Below are 15,279 nucleotides of genomic sequence, written 5' to 3'. Positions count from 1 at the left end.
CACCCCCCGCCACCCAACCAGGAAATCATCACAAGGCACTGTTCCAAAGCCACCCACAGGGGAGACTCCAAAATTAAGAGGAACTGCAACATTGAGATTTTTTTCTTAAATAATACTTTTTATTTCCTTTATATACTTCTATCCCTACATTGGCCTTTTTGCAGTGCTGTGGGGATGTATTGTTTATTTTTTTATTTCTCAAAAGTTTTTTTTTTTCTTTGACTCTGTTCTTCTTGTTCTTTTCCTGCTGTCGTAATATATATATATATATATAAGCATATATATTATATGCTTCATATTTCTGGAAAAGGAAATGGTAACCCACTCCAGTATTCTTGCCTGAAGAATCCCATGGATGGAGGAGCCTGGTAGGCTACAGTCCATGGGGTCGCAAAGAGTTGGACACGACTGAGCAACTTCACTTTCACATGCTTCTATTTAATGTCTCTTTTCTATTTTTACTTCTTTACTTTTCTTCCTTTTCCTTCTTTTCTTCACAATGTTTGTTAGTTGGTTTTGTTTTCTTTGTTCTTTCCCCAGTTGACACTGCTTTGGTTTGCTGCCCAGTTTCTGTTTTAGCTAGCTTTGTTTTTAAATTGTTGATATCATTTTTGGTTTCCTTTGCTTACCAGGTCCCTCTCTTGTACTTTCTTTGGACTGTTTTGGTTTTGTGTGTGTGTTCCATCGTTTTTGTTATTTGTCTGATTTTGTATTTACAATTTGTCTGGGTTCATCTTTTGTTTCTTGTTTTTGTGTGTTTGTTTTAACCTCCTTTAATGCCATAACAAATGACTTGTGGAATCTCTGTTCCCAAGCCAGAGATTGGACCTGAATCTTTGGGGTGGGAGCACTGAGTCCAAGATCCTAGACTGCCAGATAACTCTTAAGCTCAGGGAGTATTAATTAGTGAGAACTCCCACGAAGGCCTCCAGCTGTATACAAGACCCAGCATCACACAACTGCTGGAAGCACCCAGTGCAGGACACTTCACCCAAGTAACAAGAAAGACAAGAACACAAACTCAATCATCAACAGTCAGGATTCTTACAAACATCCCAAAATATACCACTTCATGCAGCCTTACCCATCAGGAAAAAAAAAAAAAAAAAAAGAAACTCACCTCATCACACCATCATGCAGGCACAAGTCATCCTCAACAAAAGCCAACACAAACCATTGGATCAACCTTACCCACCGAAGGCAGAAACCAAAAGGAAGAAGGAATATGACCCTAAAGCTTGGGAAAAGGAGACCTCAAACACAGTAAGTTAGAAAAAGTGAAAAGATAGAGAAATACTGTGCAAATGAAGGAAAAAAGTAGAAGCTCACAAGAACAAATAAATGGAGAGGAAATAGGCAAACTATCTGAAAAAGAATTCAGAGTAATGATATTAAAGATGATTCAAAACCTTAAAAATAGAATGGAGAAAATAGAAGAATCAATGAACACATTTAACAAGGACATAGAAGAAATAAAGAGTAAACAAACAGAGATGAACAACAAAGTTACTAAAATTAGAAACACTCTAGAAGGAATCAATACCAAAGGCAGAAGTACAAATAAGTGAGCTGGAAGATAGAATGGTGGAAATAATTGCTGAACAGCAGAATAAAGGACAAAGAATGAAAAGAATTGAGGATAGCCTCAGAGACCTCTAGGACAATATTAAATACACCAACATTTGAATTATAGGAATCCCAGAGGAAGAAGAGATAAAGAAAGGGTCTGAGAAAATTTTTGAAGAGATTATAGTCTAAGATGTCCCCAACGTGGGAAAAGAAATAGTCAATCAAGTCCAAGAAGCAGAGAGAGTCTCATGCAGGATAAACCCAAGGAGAAACACACTGAGATACATACTAATCAAACTAACAAAGATTAAACAAAGAATATTAAAAGCAGCAAGGGAAAAGCAACAATTTACATACAAAGGAAATTCCATAAGATTAACAGTTGATTTTTCAGCAAAAACTCTGAACACAAGGAGGGAATGACAGGTTATACTTAAAATATTGAAAGGAAAAAAAAAATCTACAACCAAGATTACTCAAACTGGAAAGGATCTCACTCAAAATTGATGGAGAAATCAAAAGCTTTACAGACAAGCAGAAGTTAAGAGAATGTACCATTACCAAAATCACTGCAGATGGTGATTGCAGCCATGAAATTAAAAGATGCTTACTCCTTGGAAGGAAAGTGATGACCAACCTAGACAGCATATTAAAAAAACAGAGACATTACTTTGCCAACAAATGTCCGTCTCATCAAAATTATGGGTTTTCCAGTGGTCATGTATGGATGTGAGAGTTGGACTATAAAGAAAGCTGAGCAACGAAGAATTGATGCTTTTGAACTGTGGGTATTGGAGAAGACTCTTGAGAGTAGCTTGGACTGCAAGGAGATCTAACTAGCCCATCCTAAAGGAAATCAGTCCTGGGTGTTCATTGGAGGGACTGATGTTGAAGCTGAAACTCCAATATTTTGGCCACCTGCTGCAAAGAGCTGACTCATTTGAAAGGACCCTGATGCTGGGGAAGATTGAGGGCAAGAGAAGAAGGGGACGACAGAGGATGAGATGGTTGGATGGCATCACTAACTCAATGGACATGGGTTTGGGTGGACTCTGGGAGTTGGGGATGGACAGGGAGGCCTGGTGTTCTGTGGTTCATGGGGTCGCAAAGAGTTGGACATGACTGAGCGACTGAACTGAACCATTACCAAACCAGCTTTACAACAAAAGTTAAAGGGACTTCTATAGGCAGGAAACACAAGAGAAGGGAAAGACCTACAAAAACAAACCCAAAACAATTAAGAAAGTGTCAATAGAAACATATATATAAATAATAAGTTTAAATGTAAATGGATTAAATGCTCCAACCAAAAGACACAGACTGGCTTAATGGATACAAAAATATACCCATATATTTACTGTGTACAACAGCACCATTTCAGACTGAGAGACACATACAAACTGAAAGTGGGAGGAAGGAAAAAATATATTCTATGAAAGTGGAAACCAAAAGAATGCTGGAGTGGCAGATCTCATATTAGACAAAATAGACCATAAAATAAAGAATATTACAAGAGATAAGGACAGTATTTAATATTCAAGGTATCAATCGAAGAAGAAGAAATAGCAATTGTTAATATTTATGCACTCAACATAGGAGCACCTGAATACATGGGCAAACACTAACAGACATAAAAGGGGAAATTGACAGCAAAACAATAATAGTAGGGGACTTTAACACTCCACTTACATCAATGGACAGATCATCAAAACAGAAAATTAATAAGGAAACTCAAGCTTTAAAGGAGACATTTGATCCAGATGGACCTAATTAATATCTTCAGGATAATCCATCAAAATGCAGAAGAATACACTTTCTTCTCAAATCCACATGGAACATTCTCCAGGACAGACCACATCTTGGGTCACAAATCAGTGACCCAGTAAATTGAAGAAAATTGAAATCATATCAAGAATCTTTTCTGACCACAACACTATGAGACTAGGTAATAATTACACAGGAAAAAACTGTAAAAAACAGAAACACATTGAGATTAAACAATATATTTCTAAATAACAAACAGGTTATGGAAGAAATAAAAAGAGAAATCAAAAAGTTTCTAGAAACAAACAAAAATGAAAACATGACCCAAAACATATAGGATGCACTAAAAGCAGTTCTAAGAGGGAAGTTTATAGCAATACAATCCTACCTCAAGAAACAATAAAAATATCAAATAAATAACCTAACTTTATACCTAAAACAACTGGAAAAGAACAAAACTTTCCCAAAGTTAGTAGAAGGAAAGAAATCATAAATATTGGAGCAGAAAAAATGAAAAACAACTGAAGGAAACAATAGTAAAGATTAATAAAAACTAAAAGCTGGTTTTTTTTAAGATAAAATTGACAAACCATTAGCCAGACTCATCAAGAAAAAAAGGAGAAGAATCAAATCAAAAAATTAGAAATGAAAAAGGAGCTGTTACAGCAGACAATGCAGAAACAAAGGATCATAAGAGACTATTATGAACAGCTATATGCCAATAAAATGGGCATCCTTAAGAAACTGATAAATTCTTAGGAAAGTTCAACCTTCTAAGACTGAACCAGGAAGAAATACAACTATGAACAAGCAAGTTACAAGCACTGAAATAGAAACTGTGATCAAAAACATCCCAGAAAAAAAAGCTCAGGGCCAGATGACTCTAAAGGTGAATTCTATTAAACATTTAGAGACGAGTTAATGCCTATCCTTCTGAAAATCTTTCAAAAAATTTCAGATGAAAGAATACTTCCAAAGTCAGTATGTGAGGCCACCACCACCCTGAAACCAAAACTAGGCAAAAACATCACAAAAAAAGGAAATTATAGGCCGAAGTTGATGATGAGCATTGATGCAAAAATTCTCAATAAAATTCTAGCAAACAGAATTTTAAAACACATGAAAAATATCATATACCGTGATCAAGTTGGGTTTATCTCAGGGATTCAAGGACTCTTCAAATGTGCAAATCTATTTACCCACCAATGTGACACACATATTAACAAGCTGAAGAATAAAAAAACATAATAATTTCAATAGATACAGGAAAAATTTCAACAAAATTCAGCACACCTTTATAATAAAAACTTCTCAAAAATGGGCTTAGAAGCAATCTACCTCAATAAAATAAAGGCCACATACAACAAACAGTATCCTCATCAGTGAAAAATTGAAAGCATTCCCTCTAGGATAAGGAACAAGACAAGGATGCTCACTCTTGCCACTAATATGCAATGCTGTTTTGGAAGTCCTGGCTATGATATTCAGAGAAGAAAAGAAATAAAATGAATCCAGATTGGAAGAGAGGAAATAAAATTCTCACTGTTTACAGATGACATATTATACATAGAAAACCCTAAAGACACTATCTCCAAGCTACTATAGGTAATCAGTAAATTTAGCAAAGTTGCAGGATACAAAATTAATACACAGAAATCACTTGTATTTTTATGCACTAACAATGAAAAAATAGAAAGAGAAATTAAGGAATCAATACCATTTGCAGTTGCAACAAAAAGTTTAAAATACCTAGGAATAAATCTAGCTATGGAAATGAAAGTCTTGCATAAGAAAACTATAAGCCATGGATGAAAGATGTTGTAAACAGATTAAGAGATATTCCATGCACCTGGATTGGAAGAGTCAATATTGTGAAGATGACTAAAATGACAAAATGTAACCTACAGATTCAGTGAAATTCCTATCAAATCATCAGTGCTATTCTTCACAGAACTAGAATAAAAAATTTCACAATTTGTATGGAATAGCCAAAGCAATCTTGAGAAAGAAGAATGGAGCTAGAGGTATCAACTTTCTGACTTCAGAATATACCACAAAGCTTCAGTCATCAAGACAGTATGATACTGGCACAAAAACAGAAATATAGACCATTGGAACAAGATAGAAAGCCCAGATAAACCTACGCATCTATGGGTACCTTATCTTTGACAATGGAAGCAGGAATATACAATAGGGAAATGATAGACTTTTCAATAAGTGGTACTGGGAAAAGTGGACAGGTACATGTAAAAGAATGAAATTAGAACACTTCCTCACACCATACACAAAGATAAATTCACAATAGATTAAAGACCTAAATGTAAGACCAGAAACTATAATACTCTTACAGAAAAACATAGGCAGACACTCTCTCACATAAAGAACAGCAAGATCCTCTATAACCCACCTCCCAGAATAATTAAAATAAAAATGAAAACAAAAAATGGGACCTAATTAAAATTAAAAGCTTTTGTAGAGCAAAGGAAACTATAAACAAGGTGAAAAGACAACCTCAGAATGGGAGAAAATAATAGCAAATTAAACAACTGTCAAAGCATTAATTTCAAAAATATACAAGCAGCTCATTCAGTTCCATCCCAGAAAAGCAAACAACCCAATCAAAAAAAAAAAAAAAAAAAAAAGGGCAAATGATATAAACAGACATTTCTCCAAAGAACACATACAGATGGCTAATAAACACATGAAAAAATGTTCAACATCACTCATAATTAGAGAAATGCAAATCAAAACTACAATGAGATATCACCTTGCACTGGTCAGGATTGCCATCATCAAAAAATCCACAAACAATAAATGTTGGAGAGGATGTGGATGAAAGGGAACATATTTGTACTATTGGTGGGAATGTAACTAGATACAGCCACTATGGAAGAGAGTATAGAGACTCTTTAAAAAAAAAAAAGTAATTAAAAAAATACCACATGATCCAGCAATCCCACTACTAGCAATATACCCTGAGAAAATCAAAACTGAAAAAGACACATGTACCTCAATGTTTACAATATTTACAATAGCTAGGACATGGAAGAAACCTAGATACCCATTGGCATATGAATGGATAAAGAAGCTGTAGTACATATACACAATGGAATAAAATGCATCCATAAAAGGAAAACATTTAAGTCAGTTCTAATGAGGTGAATGAACCTAGAGCTTATTATACAGAGTGAAGTAAGTCAGAAAGAGAAAAACAGATATCATATCAGTTTAATTCAGTTCAGTACAGTCCATCATTTGTGTCCAATTCTTTGTTACTCCATGGAATGTGGCATGCCAGGCTTCCCTGTCCTTTAGATCTCTCAGAGTTTGCTCAAACTCATGTTCTTTGAGTCAGTGATGCCATTCCATCTTCTTCTCATCTGTTACCCTCTTCTCATGCCCTCAATCTTTCCCAGCATCTGGGTCTTTTCCAATGAGTTGGCCCTTTGCATCAGTTGGCCAAAGTTTTGGAGTTTCAGCTTTGGCATCAGTCCTTCCAATGAATACTAAGGGTTGATTCCCTTTAAGATTGACTGGTATGATCCCTTTGCAGTCCAAGAGATTCTCAAGACTCTTTTCTATCTCCACAGTAAAAAAGCATCAGTTCTTCTGCACTCAGCCTTCTTTATGGCCCAGCTCTCACATCTGTACATGACTATTGGAAAAACCACAGCTTTGACTACAGAGAGTTTTATTAGCAAAGTGATGACTCTGTTTCCTAATACACTCTCTATGTTCATCATAGCTTCTTTTCCATAAGGAGCAGGCATCTTTTAATTTCATAGCTGTAGTCACCATCTGCAGTGATTTTGGAGCCCAAGAAAACAAAGTCTGTCACTGTTTCCATTTCCCCCATCTATTTGCTAGGATGTGATGGGACGAGATGCCATGATGTTAGTTTTTTGAATGTTGAGTTTTCACTCTCCTCTTTCACCTTCATTAAGAGGCTCTTTAGTTCTTCTTTGCTTTCTGCCATAACGGTGGTGTCATCTGCATATCTGAGGTTATCCTGGCAATCTTGATTCCAGCTTGTGGTTACAAAAGCATCTTGTATGAAGTAGTCTGCATATAAGTCAAATAAGCAGGATGGCAATGTACAGCCTTGATATTCTCCATTCCCAATTTTGAACCAGTCTGTTGTTCCATGTCGGGTTCTAACTGTTGCTCCTTGACCTGCACACAGGTTTTTCAGGGGGCAGGTAAGGTGTTCTGGTATTTCCATCTCTTTAAGAATTTTCCACAGTTTGTTGTGATCTGCAAAATCAAAGGCTTTAGTATAGTCAATGAAGCGGAAATAGATGTTTTTCTGAAATCCCCTTGCTATCTCTATGACCCAGCAGATGTTGGCAATTAGATCTGTGGTTTCCCTGCCTTTTCTAAATCAAGCTTGAACATATGAAAGTTCTCAGTTCATGTACTTCGAAGCCCAGATGGAAGGATTCTGAACATTACCTTGTTAGCATTTTGAAATGAGCCACAATTGTTTGGTAGTTTGGACATTCTAGGCATCTTGCTTCTTTGGGATTGGATTGAAAGCTGAACTTTTCCAGTCCTGTGGCCACTAATGACTTGCAGATTTGCTGGCATATTGAGTGAAGCACTTTAACAATGTCATCTTTTCAGTTCAGTTCAGTCACTCAGCTGTGTCTGACTCAGAGACCCCATGGACTGCAGCACACCAGGCGTCTCTATCAACCACCAATTCCTGGAACTTGCTCAAATTCATGTCCATCGAGTCAGTGATGCCATTCAACCATCTCATACTCTGTCATCCCCTTCTCCTGCCTTCAAACTTTCCCAGCTCAGGTCTTTTCTAATGAGTCAGCCCTTCATGTTAGGTGGACCAAGTATTGGAGCTTCAGCTTCAGCTTCAGCATTAGTCCTTCCAATGAAGATTCAGGAATGATTTCCTTTAGGATTGACTGGTTTAATCTCCTTGCAGTCCAAGGAACTCTCAAGAGTCTTCTCCAGCACCAGAGTTCAAAAGAATCAATTCATTGGTGGTCAACATTCTTTATGGTCCAACACTCACATTCATACATGACTACTGGGAAAAAACATCAGATCAGATCAGATCAGATCAGTCACTCAGTCGTGTCTGACTCTTTGCGACCCCATGAATCACAGCACGCCAGGCTTCCCTGTCCATCACAAACTCCCGGAGTTCACTCAGACTCACGTCCATCGAGTCAGTGATGCCATCCAGCCATCTCATCCTCTGTCGTCCCCTTCTCATCCTGCCCCGAATCCCTCCCAGCATCAGAGTCTTTTCCAATGAATCAACTCTTCACATGAGGTGGCCAAAGTACTGGAGTTTCAGCTTTAAAATCATTCCTTCCAAAGAAATCCCAGGGCTGATCTCCTTCAGAATGGACTGGTTGGATCTCCTTGCAGTCCAAGGGACTCTCAAGAGTCTTCTCTGACACCACAGTTCAAAAGCATCAATTCTTCAGCGCTCAGCCTTCTTCACAGTTCAACTCTCACATCCATACATGACCACAGGAAAAACCATACCTTGACTAGACGAACCTTTGTTGACAAAGTAATGTCTCTGCTTTTGAATATGCTATCCAGGTTGGTCATAACTTTCCTTCCAAGGAGTAAGTGTCTTTTAATTTTATGGCTGCAGTCACCATCTGTAGTGATTTTGGAGCCCAGAAAAATAAAGTCTGACACTGTTTCCCCATCTATTTCCCATGAAGTGGTGGGACTGGATGCCATGATCTTCGTTTTCTGAATGTTGAGCTTTAAGCCAACTTTTTCACTCTCCACTTTCACTTTCATCAAGAGGCTTTTGAGTTCCTCTTCACTTTCTGCCATAAGGGTGGTGTCATCTGCATATCTGAGGTTATTGATATTTCTCCTGGCAATCTTGATTCCGGTTTGTGTTTCTTCCAGTCCAGCGTTTCTCATGATGTACTCTGCATATTAGTTAAATAAACAGGGTGACAATATACAGCCTTGACAAACTCCTTTTCCTATTTGGAACCAGTCTGTTGTTCCATGTCCAGTTCTAACTGTTGCTTATACAGACCTTTGTCAGCAAAGTAATGTCTCTGCTTTTTAATATGCTGTCTAAGTTTGTCATAGCTTTTCTTCCCAGGAGCAAGTACCTTTTAATTTCATGGCTGCAGTCACCATCTGCAGTGATTTTGGAGCCCAAAAAAACAAGGTCTGTCACTGTTTCCCCATCTATTTCCCATGAAGTGGTGGGACCAGATGCCATGATCTTCGTTTTCTGAATGTTGAGGTTCAAGCCAAATTTTTCACTCTGCTCTTTCACTTTCATCAAGAGGCTCTTTAGTTCTTCTTCACTTTCTGCCATAAGGATGGCATCATCTATATATCTGAGGTTACTAATATTTCTCCCAGCAATCTTAATTCCAGTTTGTGCTTCATCTAGCCCAGCAGTTCTCATGATGTACTCTGTATATAAGTTAAATAAGCAGGGTGACAATATACAGCCTTGACGTACTCCTTTCCCAATTTTGAAACAGTCCATTGTTTCATGTCCAGTTCTAACTGTTACTTCCTGACCTGCATACAGATTTCTCAAGAGGCAGGTCAGGTGGCCTGATATTCCCATGTCTTTCAGAATTTTCCATATTTTTTTGTGATCCACACAGTCAAAGGCTTTGGCATAGTCAATAAAGCGCAAATATATGTTTTTCTGGAACTCTCTCACTTTTTTGATGATCCAACGGATGTCGGCAATTTGATCTCTGGATCCTCCACCTTTTCTAAATCAAAGTAGATCAGCTGGAAGTTCATGTACTGTTGAAACCTGGCTTGGAGAATTTTGAGCATTAATTTGCTAGTGTGTGAGATGAGTGCAACTGTGCGGTAGTTTGAGCATTCTTTGGCATTGCCTTTCTTTGGGATTTGAATGAAAACACATTTTCCAGTCTTGTGGTCGCTGCTGAGTTTTCTAAAATTGCTGGCATTTTGAGTGCAGCACTTTCACAGCATCATCTTTTAGGATTTGAAATAGCTCAACTGGAATTCCATCACCTCCTCTAGCTTTGTTTGTAGTGATGCTTTCTAAGGCCCACTTGACTTCGCATTCCAGGATGTCTGGCTCTAGGTGAGTGATCATACCATCGTGATTATCTGGGTCGTGAAGATCTTTCCTGTATAGTTCTTCTGTGTATTCTTGCACCTCTTTTTAATATCTTCTGCTTCTGTTAGGTCCAAACCATATCTGTCCTTTATTGATCCCATCTTTGCATGAAATGTTCCCTTGGTATCTCTAATTTTCTTGAAGAGATCTTTAATCTTTCCCATTCTATTGTTTTCCTCTATTTCTTTGCACTGATCACCAAGGAAAGTTTTCTTATCTCTCCTTGCTATTCTTTGAAATTCCGCATTCAAATGGGTATATCTTCCCTTTTTACCTTTTCTTTTCACTTCTCTTTTTTTTTCTCACAGCTATTTGTAAGGCCTCCTCAGACAGCCATTTTGCTTTTTTGCATTACTTTATCTTGGGGACTATCTTGATTCCTGTCTCCTGTACAATGTTACAAACCTCCATCCATAGTTCTTCAGGCACTCTGTCTATCAGATCTAATCCCTTGAATCTATTTCTCATTTCCACTGTATAATCATAAGGGATTTGATTTAGGTCATACCTGAATAGTCTAGTGGTTTTCTATACTTTCTTCAATTTAAGTCTGAATTTTGCAATAAAGAGTTCATAATCTGAGCCACAGTCAGCTCCCGGTCTTGTTTTTGCTGACTGTATAGAGTTTCTCCATCTTTGGCTTCAATAATCAATCTGATTTTGGTGTTTGTTGACCATCTGGTGATGTCCATGTGTAGAGTCTGTCTTCTCTTGTGTTGTTGGAAGAGGGTGTTTGCTATAAGCAGTGCGTTCTCTTGGCAAACCTCTATTAGCCTTTGCTCTGCTTCATTCTGTACTCCAAGGCCAAATTTGCCTGTTACTCTAGGTGTTTCTTGACCTCCTACTTTGGCATTCCAGTCCCCTATAATGAAAAGGAAATCTTTTTGGGTGTTAGTTCTAGAGGTCTTGTAGGTCTTCATATAACCATTCAACTTCAGCTTCTTCAGCATTACTGGTCGGAGCATAGACTTGGATTAGTGTGATATTGAATGGTTTGTCTTGGAAACTAACAGAGATCATTCTGTCGTTTTTGAGATTGCATCCAAGTATGGCAAAGAAAATATTATTTAAAAGTGTACATGGCTTGTTTACATTTTTGAGGACTTCTAAACACATGTGTAATACATATTAGTAGGAAGTATCAGTTCAATTTAGTTCAGTCGCTGAGTCATGTCCGACTCTTTGTGACCCCATGAATCGCAGCATGCCAGGCCTCCCTGTCCATCACCAACTCCCAGAGTTCACTCACACTCACGTCCATCGAGTCAATGATGCCCAGCCATCTCAACCTTTGTAATCCCCTTTTCCTCCTGTCCCCAATCCCTCCCAGCATCAGAGTCTTTTCCAATGAGTCAACTCTTCGCATGAGGTGGCCAAAGTACTGGAGTTTCAGCTTTAGCATCATTCTTTCCAAAGAAATCCCAGGGCTGATCTCCTTCAGAATGGACTGGTTGGATCTCCTTGCAGTCCAAGGGACTCTCAAGAGCCTTCTCCAACACCACAGTTCAAAAGCATCAATTCTTCGGTGCTCAGCTTCCTTCACAGTCCAACTCTCACATCCATACATGACCACTGGAGAAAACATAGCCTTGACTAGATGGACCTTTGTTGGCAAAGTAATGTCTCTGTTTTTCAATATTCTATCTAGGTTGGTCATAACTTTCTTTCCAAGGAGTAAGCGTCTTTTAATTTCATGGCTGGAGTCACCATCTGCAGTGATTTTGGAGCCCCAAAAAATAGTGTCTGACACTGTTTCCACTGTTTCCCCATCTATTTCCCATGAAGTGATGGGACCAGATGCCATGATCTTCGTTGAAGTATAAGCAAATTAATTTGTGCTAAATTTAGAATAATATTTAAATGGAAATAATAGTTAATGATATAATGTTGTTTTATTGAGCTATATTGCCTTAAAATGTGTTTTATAGTAGCATTTTATTTTTTGGATTAACTGGTAAATTTCATATCTGAGGCTCTCAAATAATAAGCTTTACTTTTCATAATAGGTTTTCCCAAGTGGCACTAGTGGTAAAGAACCCACTTCCCAATGTACAAGACAGGAGAGACACAGGTTCAGTCCTTGGGTTGGGGAGATCCTCTGTAGGAAGGCATGACAATCCTCTCCAGTATTCTTGCCTGGAGAATCCCATGAACAGAACAGCCTGGAGACTTACAATCCATACGGCCACAGTCAGACATGACTGGAGTGACTTACCACTCTTGCATATTTCATAATATTACAAAATATTAAGGCTTCTGTGGTGGCTCAGATGGTAAAGAATCTGCCCATGGTGCAGGAGACATAAGTTCAATCACTGGGTCGGGAAGATTCCCTTGGAGAAGAAAATGGCAACTCACTCCAATATTCTTGCCTGGAGAATTCCATGGACAGAAGAGCCTGGTGGGCTACAGTCCATGGGATCACAAGGCATCAGACATGACTGAGCAACATACACACACACACACAATATTAAAGATACAATGCTCTATGCATCCAGTAACAAACCTCACCTCCCACCACAGTGTTAACAGACACAATGCAGGGAGCCAGAACTCCTACCCCTTCCCAGCAGTTGGGAAGAGCCCCAAAACTGTCTTTGGTATCAACAGAGGCTGAGAATGAAACCTGGACTTCCACCTTCATCTAGATGTAACTAGGTAGTTCTTCCTCCTTAGTTGCTAAAGTAATGTCAGAGAAAGTCAGTTAAAATAGAAGGTTTAACTAAAATTCAATGTCTGAGAACATAATGAAAACATGTCAAGGCTCCATTTGAAAATCACTCATAATAACGACACCAGAAATTTATCAACCAGAATGGAAAAATAATTAGTACATGACAATAGAAAGAAGACAGGGAAGGTAGAATAATTTAACAAGTATTTTAAAACAGATATAATAGAAACGCTTCAGTAAACAATTATGAAGACACTTGAAACAACTGGAAATAGACAGCCACAGTAAAGAAATATAAAGTTTCAGGAAAAATATAGAAAATACAAAGAAGAAACAAATGGAAATCTTAGAACTGAAAAATAACTGAAATAAATAGCTCACTGAACCTCTGCCACGGCCCTCCTTCAAAGAACCTAGGTGCTCACATGGACCTTTGCCTGTTCTCCACTATCCACTGTCCCCCCAGCCCACGTGACCTGCTTTCTGTGCACCAGCACCACCAGGGTCAATGTCTTGTTGAACCAGTCAGGCCAGTGGCTTGCATGCCCACTGTAGCAAGTGGGGCCTGGATGCTGAGGCTCAGGCTTCAGGGGTCAGATGCAAGGGTGAGGACTGGGGTTGGTTATAGTGAAGATATACTGAGGTGACTAGTATGACACAGCCAAGGGAATCCAGGGAAAAGCTTGTGTCTCCCAGAGAGGCAAGAGATCATTGCCATGGGGAATCTCTAACTCCCTGTGCTCAGACTGCAGGACCCCTGCCTTCATGAATGCCATTGGTGGGATGAGCAACAGCTATGAGCTGCCAGACCCTAGAGGTAAAGATGCCCAGCCGAAGCCATCATCAATGACAGAAGGAGGAAGGCCAGGGGTGGGACTAGATGTGATAGCAGTTTGCAATCTCAGAGTGCAGAATGCAAACTGATTGGCCATTGCCAAATCCAAGGCAAGTGCCAGAGACAGTGGATAAAATTCCACTGCTGTGGTCCCGACCCAGGAAGTAGAGGCTGCCACCAAGCCATAAGCAGGCACAACTTACTGCCCATACTTTCCTGGGAGCCTATGCAGCATGGCTCTTCCTAGGGCCCCATGATCCAAGCTCAGTTCCTCTGAAAGAGAGCATGACCTGCCTCAGACTGTAGCAATATCCACAAGGTCTGTATTGTTGCAGGCACTTCCCGGTACATCCCAACTGTGGCTTTCTTATCCCTCCCTCTTCCCAAGGGTATAGATTCCAGAGGGAAGCCCACAAGCAGAAGCAGGTCCCAAACCAAAGCAGAACACCAGGGGTTGTGTGAGTAAAGAGAAGGGAATGTACTCTTGGAGCCACAGGTGCAGTGGATTAAACCCCTGCAATTAGCCTGAGACTAGACTTTGGGTGCAAGTACAAGCTGGAGTAAGGCCAGATCTGAGGTTGAGCTGACCCTACAGCACCCACAGCAGGTCCAGAGACCTTCCAAGAAGTATTGGATGACGTCCTGAGTAGGCAAATGGGCAGGTGCTCCCTGAGTGTAGAGGTCAGTGGAGGACTAAAGAAGACATTCTTCTTACTACCACTCTCTCTCTCTCACTCTTTCTATATATATATATATCCTTGTTATTTTCTCTTCTGTATTATTCTAATATTGTTCTTTATTATTCCTTTAATTTTTATTTGTATATTACTTTTTCATTTTTAAAAATCTTATTTTAAAATAAAGATTATATTTTATTCCTATTTTTACAGTGTTGTTTAGTTATATTGCATTTTTTCCATTTTTTGATCTTGTATTTTTGTTATTCTAGCTTTTAGTATTCATTTTCACTTATGGGCAGGTTTGTTGGCTTGATTTCTCTCTTCTTTTTTGATTCTTGTTTTATTTTTTTCTATTTTCTCTGTTTTTTTTTTTTTGTAAGGGTGTACATATCTTTAGGTTTTCTGGACCGTTGAGTATTGTTTTCATCATTATTCTTCAGGTTTTGTCTTCTGTGTTGTGTGGCCTGTGAAGTATTTGTGCCACAGTAAGGGGTTGAGCCTGAACATCCAAGGAGGGAGACTTGAGTCCAAGACTTTGGATCACCAGAGGACTCCCAACTCCATGGAGCATTAATCGATGTGAACTCTCCCAAAGGCCTCCATCTACACACTAAGACAAGGCCCCACCCAAAGGCCA

The 15,279-nt window shown here is 38.8% G+C and overlaps 1 protein-coding gene across 1 annotated transcript in view; it reads right to left on the bottom strand.

The window, feature by feature from the left end:
- ZC3H12B (zinc finger CCCH-type containing 12B) overlaps positions 1-15,279 on the bottom strand; it is a 602,110-nt gene that overhangs the window by 429,118 nt on the left and 157,713 nt on the right. The window lies entirely within an intron of this gene.

Source organism: Bos indicus x Bos taurus, chromosome X (genome assembly GCF_003369695.1).
Source record: "Bos indicus x Bos taurus breed Angus x Brahman F1 hybrid chromosome X, Bos_hybrid_MaternalHap_v2.0, whole genome shotgun sequence".
NCBI lineage: Eukaryota > Metazoa > Chordata > Mammalia > Artiodactyla > Bovidae > Bos > Bos indicus x Bos taurus.
This window is presented reverse-complemented; position numbering and strand designations above follow the sequence as displayed.